Here is a 7,500-nt window from a genome sequence, read left to right on the forward strand (position 1 = left end):
ATGATTTTTGTGTTTATTATATGCACTTGTATGATTAACAATGCGAAAGATTCAGGATACCTTCGGGACCCGTCTTGAAACACGGACCAAGGAGTCTAACATATGTGCAAGTTATTGGGATATAAACCTAATAGCGTAATTAACTTGACTATTAATGGGATTAGTTTTTTAGCTATTTATAGTTAATTAACACAATCCCGGGGCGCTCTATATAGTTATGTATAATGATATTTATATTATTTATACCTCTAACTGGAACGTACCTTGAGCATATATGCTGTGACCCGAAAGATGGTGAACTATACTTGATCAGGTTGAAGTCAGGGGAAACCCTGATGGAAGACCGAAACAGTTCTGACGTGCAAATCGATTGTCAGAATTGAGTATAGGGGCGAAAGACCAATCGAACCATCTAGTAGCTGGTTCCTTCCGAAGTTTCCCTCAGGATAGCTGGTGCATTTAACTGTTGTATAAAATAATCTTATCTGGTAAAGCGAATGATTAGAGGCCTTAGGGTCGAAACGATCTTAACCTATTCTCAAACTTTAAATGGGTAAGAACCTTAACTTTCTTGATATGAAGTTTAAGGTTATGATATAATGTGCCCAGTGGGCCACTTTTGGTAAGCAGAACTGGCGCTGTGGGATGAACCAAACGTAATGTTACGGTGCCCAAATTAACAACTCATACAGAAACCATGAAAGGCGTTGGTTGCTTAAAACAGCAGGACGGTGATCATGGAAGTCGAAATCCGCTAAGGAGTGTGTAACAACTCACCTGCCGAAGCAACTAGCCCTTAAAATGGATGGCGCTTAAGTTGTATACCTATACATTACCGCTAAAGTAGATGATTTATGTTACTTGTAATATAAATTTTGAAACTTTAGTGAGTAGGAAGGTACAATGGTGTGCATAGAAGTGTTTGGCGTAAGCCTGCATGGAGCCGCCATTGGTACAGATCTTGGTGGTAGTAGCAAATAATCGAATGAGACCTTGGAGGACTGAAGTGGAGAAGGGTTTCGTGTGAACAGTGGTTGATCACGAGTTAGTCGGTCCTAAGTTCAAGGCGAAAGCCGAAAATTTTCAAGTATAGAAAAATCAAAATATATTTTGCATCATACCGATTTTTATACACTTGAATAATTTTGAACGAAAGGGAATACGGTTCCAATTCCGTAACCTGTTGAGTATCCGTTTGTTATTAAATATGGGCCTCGTGCTCATCCTGGCAACAGGAACGACCATAAAGAAGCCGTCGAGAGGTATCGGAAGAGTTTTCTTTTCTGTTTTATAGCCGTACTACCATGGAAGTCTTTCGCAGAGAGATATGGTAGATGGGCTAGAAGAGCATGACATATACTGTTGTGTCGATATTTTCTCCTCGGACCTTGAAAATTTATGGTGGGGATACGCAAACTTCTCAACAGGCCGTACCAATATCCGCAGCTGGTCTCCAAGGTGAAGAGTCTCTAGTCGATAGAATAATGTAGGTAAGGGAAGTCGGCAAATTAGATCCGTAACTTCGGGATAAGGATTGGCTCTGAAGATTGAGATAGTCGGGCTTGATTGGGAAACAATAACATGGTTTATGTGCTCGTTCTGGGTAAATAGGGTTTCTATCATTTATGGTAGATTCTTGTTCCCCGGATAGTTTAGTTACGTAGCCAATTGTGGAACTTTCTTGCTAAAATTTTTAAGAATACTAATTGGGCAACTGATTAGTTCTTTTAAATTATAACGATTATCAATTAACAATCAATTCAGAACTGGCACGGACTTGGGGAATCCGACTGTCTAATTAAAACAAAGCATTGTGATGGCCCTAGCGGGTGTTGACACAATGTGATTTCTGCCCAGTGCTCTGAATGTCAAAGTGAAGAAATTCAAGTAAGCGCGGGTCAACGGCGGGAGTAACTATGACTCTCTTAAGGTAGCCAAATGCCTCGTCATCTAATTAGTGACGCGCATGAATGGATTAACGAGATTCCTACTGTCCCTATCTACTATCTAGCGAAACCACAGCCAAGGGAACGGGCTTGGAATAATTAGCGGGGAAAGAAGACCCTTTTGAGCTTGACTCTAATCTGGCAGTGTAAGGAGACATAAGAGGTGTAGAATAAGTGGGAGATATTAGACTTCGGTTTGGTATCGACAATGAAATACCACTACTCTTATTGTTTCCTTACTTACTTGATTAAATGGAACGTGTATCATTTCCTAGCCATTATACGGATGTATTTATTATATCTTATGGTATTGGGTTTTGATGCAAGCTTCTTGATCAAAGTATCACGAGTTTGTTATATAATCGCAAACAAATTCTTTAATAAGAAAATGCATTTATGTATTTTTGATTTAAAAATTTGGTATAACTCCAATTACTCAGGTATGATCCAATTCAAGGACATTGCCAGGTAGGGAGTTTGACTGGGGCGGTACATCTCTCAAATAATAACGGAGGTGTCCCAAGGCCAGCTCAGTGCGGACAGAAACCACACATAGAGCAAAAGGGCAAATGCTGACTTGATCTCGGTGTTCAGTACACACAGGGACAGCAAAAGCTCGGCCTATCGATCCTTTTGGTTTAAAGAGTTTTTAACAAGAGGTGTCAGAAAAGTTACCATAGGGATAACTGGCTTGTGGCGGCCAAGCGTTCATAGCGACGTCGCTTTTTGATCCTTCGATGTCGGCTCTTCCTATCATTGTGAAGCAAAATTCACCAAGCGTTGGATTGTTCACCCATGCAAGGGAACGTGAGCTGGGTTTAGACCGTCGTGAGACAGGTTAGTTTTACCCTACTAATGACAAAACGTTGTTGCGACAGCATTCCTGCGTAGTACGAGAGGAACCGCAGGTACGGACCAATGGCACAATACTTGTTCGAGCGAACAGTGGTATGACGCTACGTCCGTTGGATTATGCCTGAACGCCTCTAAGGTCGTATCCGTGCTGGACTGCAATGATAAATAAGGGGCAATTTGCATTGTATGGCTTCTAAACCATTAAAAGTTTATAATTTATTTTATAAACGACAATGGATGTGATGCCAATGTTATTTGTAACATAGTAAATTGGGAGGATCTATGATCACCTGATGCCGTGCTAGTTACATATTTAAACATTATTTAATACAATGACAAAGCCTAGAATCAATTGTAAACGACTTTTGTAACAGGCAAGGTGTTGTAAGTGGTTGAGCAGCTGCCATACTGCGATCCACTGAAGCTTATCCTTTGCTTGATGATTCGAAAATGTTAATAAAACAACAAATATAAAATATAATATGTGTGTTATGGTTGTTAAACACCAACTAAAACATATATATATATATATATTGTATGAGTTGTTTAAAGGTGCCATATTTGTTAATTTACTTATGATATTTTATATATTTCTTTGTAAGTTGATAATGTGTGGACCGGACCTTAAGAAAATGTTATATACAAAAAGCTTTTTGATGATGCAATACAAAATTTATGTTATTTTATAAATAACATTCTTTTCAGAATAATTGAATTGTTATTGAAAGGAATAAAGAAATTAAATTGTTTTAAACAAAACAGAGAAAGAAGAACACACATTTTATTATATATATCAGTATATATATATATATATATATATATATATATATATATATATATATATGATAACTGCGAAAGGCAATAGAAAACACAAAAAAATAAATATATGAAATCATATTAAAAATATATTATAATTCAATCAATGGAGAACAGTAATATGCGAATGAAAAATTTACACTCTTAAACATAAATGTTATATTTAGTGTGAAATAGAAGTTTATATTTTATTTGATATTGCATAATAATAATAAACCGATTAATAAAATTTACACTCATGAGACTTGGAATTGTTATGAAATTCAATTCAGTGTTTTCCAATACAAAATGTCAAATAATATCATGAAACATATAAATTACATGTTAGATAATAACATATGACACAAACAATGTGATATAATAGAATTTAACATGTAAAATAAATGTTGGGTAATAACGTATGGAACAACTCTACTACAATAAAAAATGTTTGCTATAGACAAAATTATATATGGAAATCACATGATTGTGGAGTATTGTCTTGCCGGCAGCCGTCAATTATAGTTCAAATTATTAAATATTTAAGTTATTCGTGTGTTATATTTAAATTAATACATGAAGAATTAATAGTGAGTGGTTGCATTTGAAAAAAGTATCATTCTTAAGGAAATGGTGTTCAAAAACCTATATATGGAGTGGTGTCGCGCACGGCAAGTCATATGAGAAAAAGTAAAAGTAACAAAATAATATGACTGTGGAGTATTGTCTTGCCGGCATGGGTCATTTATTGGGCAAATTATGAAATGTTATGAAATTCAATTCAGTGTTTTCCAATACAAAATGTCAAATAATATCATGAAACATATAAATTACATGTTAGATAATAACATATGACACAAACAATGTGATATAATAGAATTTAACATGTAAAATAAATGTTGGGTAATAACGTATGGAACAACTCTACTACAATAAAAAATGTTTGCTATAGACAAAATTATATATGGAAATCACATGATTGTGGAGTATTGTCTTGCCGGCAGCCGTCAATTATAGTTCAAATTATTAAATATTTAAGTTATTCGTGTGTTATATTTAAATTAATACATGAAGAATTAATAGTGAGTGGTTGCATTTGAAAAAAGTATCATTCTTAAGGAAATGGTGTTCAAAAACCTATATATGGAGTGGTGTCGCGCAAGGCAAGTCATATGAGAAAAAGTAAAAGTAACAAAATAATATGACTGTGGAGTATTGTCTTGCCGGCATGGGTCATTTATTGGGCAAATTATGAAATGTTATGAAATTCAATTCAGTGTTTTCCAATACAAAATGTCAAATAATATCATGAAACATATAAATTACATGTTAGATAATAACATATGACACAAACAATGTGATATAATAGAATTTAACATGTAAAATAAATGTTGGGTAATAACGTATGGAACAACTCTACTACAATAAAAAATGTTTGCTATAGACAAAATTATATATGGAAATCACATGATTGTGGAGTATTGTCTTGCCGGCAGCCGTCAATTATAGTTCAAATTATTAAATATTTAAGTTATTCGTGTGTTATATTTAAATTAATACATGAAGAATTAATAGTGAGTGGTTGCATTTGAAAAAAGTATCATTCTTAAGGAAATGGTGTTCAAAAACCTATATATGGAGTGGTGTCGCGCAAGGCAAGTCATATGAGAAAAAGTAAAAGTAACAAAATAATATGACTGTGGAGTATTGTCTTGCCGGCATGGATAATTTATTGGGCAAATTATGAAAAAATGAAGTTAATCTTGTATTATATTTTATTTAATACATGAAGAATTAATGTTGGGTGGTAGCATTTGAAAAAAGTATCATGCTTAAAGAGATGGTGTTCAAAAACCTATATATGGAGTGGTGTCGCGCAAGGCAAGTCATATGAGAAAAAGTAAAAGTAACAAAATAATATGACTGTGGAGTATTGTCTTGCCGGCATGGATAATTTATTGGGCAAATTATGAAAAAATGAAGTTAATCTTGTATTATATTTAATTTAATACATGAAGAATTAATGTTGGGTGGTAGCATTTGAAAAAAGTATCATGCTTAAAGAGATGGTGTTCAAAAACCTATATATGGAGTGGTGTCGCGCAAGGCAAGTCATATGAGAAAGAGTAAAAGTAACAAAATAATATGACTGTGGAGTATTGTCTTGCCGGCATGGATAATTTACTGGGCAAATTATGAAATAATGAAGTTAATCTTGTATTATATTTAATTTAATACATGAAGAATTAATGTTGGGTGGTAGCATTTGAAAAAAGTATCATGCTTAAAGAGATGGTGTTCAAAAACCTATATATGGAGTGGTGTCGCGCAAGGCAAGTCATATGAGAAAAAGTAAAAGTAACAAAATAATATGACTGTGGAGTATTGTCTTGCCGGCATGGATAATTTATTGGGCAAATTATGAAATAATGAAGTTAATCTTGTATTATATTTAATTTAATACATGAAGAATTAATGTTGGGTGGTAGCATTTGAAAAAAGTATCATGCTTAAAGAGATGGTGTTCAAAAACCTTTATATGGAGTGGTGTCGCGCAAGGCAAGTCATATGAGAAAGAGTAAAAGTAACAAAATAATATGACTGTGGAGTATTGTCTTGCCGGCATGGATAATTTATTGGGCAAATTATGAAATAATGAAGTTAATCTTGTATTATATTTAATTTAATACATGAAGAATTAATGTTGGGTGGTAGCATTTGAAAAAAGTATCATGCTTAAAGAGATGGTGTTCAAAAACCTTTACATGGTGAGTGGTGTGTGCTCATCTATTATATGAAGATTTCATATAATTTATTAAAGATTATGTTATACGCTCATGTTTGTGTTTGAGTATGTTCGTTCGTTATTAATAATAATTGCTTGGCTGCGATAAAAAAAGATAATTGCGGAATTTGCCAAGGTATGTTGTTGGAAATATTGTATTAAAATCTTTATTTCCACAATATATTATAATAGGTTTCCTTTTATCGTTAATTTCTCTCTTATAACAAACAAATGTAACCGATTGAAAATTGATATAGCAGATGTGGATGCATTTGTTGTGTCAATGAGTAAATTGGTTAAAACATGTCATATTTTTATATATTATTTGTCATCATTAAAAAATTCACATTTCTTTGCTGAATGTGAGTTGGAGTGCTTTTCTTGATATATATATATTATTTCAAAATTAAATGTCGTAAAATATCAATTTGTTGTCATAATAAATTTGATTTATTTCTCCATATATTTTATGTGGGAAGTGAACAAAAAATCAAAGTGTGATAATATATTATATTAAGCAAGTGCAATTAATAAAATATTGTTGAACGAAATTTATATAGATTACTTTGTCAATTTTATTAAATTAACGAAAATGAAATGCTATCTAATAATAGCCATATTCGTTTATTATCTAGTTTAAATATACATCTATATTATTTTATTCAAAAGTATTAATCAATTTGTCATATATTATTAGATTTGTATATTAATGTATTTTATATATATGTATAATATATTTGTACATATATAAATAAAAACATTATTCTGGTTGATCCTGCCAGTAGTTATATGCTTGTCTCAAAGATTAAGCCATGCATGTCTAAGTACACACGAATTAACAGTGAAACCGCAAAAGGCTCATTATATCAGTTATGGTTCCTTAGATCGTTAACAGTTACTTGGATAACTGTGGTAATTCTAGAGCTAATACATGCAATTAAAACACGGACCTTATGGAACGTGTGCTTTTATTAGGCTAAAACCAAGCGGTCGCAAGATCGTTACATTGGTTGAACTCTAGATAACATGCAGATCGTATGGTCTTGTACCGACGACAGATCTTTCAAATGTCTGCCCTATCAACTTTTGATGGTAGTATCTAGGACTACCATGGTTGCA

At 33.2% G+C, this 7,500-nt stretch overlaps 2 non-coding genes across 2 annotated transcripts in view; both read left to right on the forward strand.

Annotated features, from left to right (window-relative positions):
• Positions 1-3,249, forward strand: part of LOC122322399 — a 3,958-nt gene extending 709 nt beyond the window's left edge. The window contains exon 1 of the ribosomal RNA XR_006246557.1: positions 1-3,249. This exon is cut by the window's left edge and continues 709 nt beyond it. This is a non-coding gene — a ribosomal RNA (large subunit ribosomal RNA).
• Positions 3,250-7,143: 3,894 nt separating this feature from the next.
• LOC122322395 overlaps positions 7,144-7,500 on the forward strand; it is a 1,993-nt gene continuing 1,636 nt past the window's right edge. Inside the window, exon 1 of the ribosomal RNA XR_006246553.1 lies at positions 7,144-7,500. This exon is cut by the window's right edge and continues 1,636 nt beyond it. This is a non-coding gene — a ribosomal RNA (small subunit ribosomal RNA).

Source organism: Drosophila grimshawi, unplaced genomic scaffold, assembly GCF_018153295.1.
Source record: "Drosophila grimshawi isolate 15287-2541.00 unplaced genomic scaffold, ASM1815329v1 contig_1190, whole genome shotgun sequence".
Lineage (NCBI taxonomy): Eukaryota > Metazoa > Arthropoda > Insecta > Diptera > Drosophilidae > Drosophila > Drosophila grimshawi.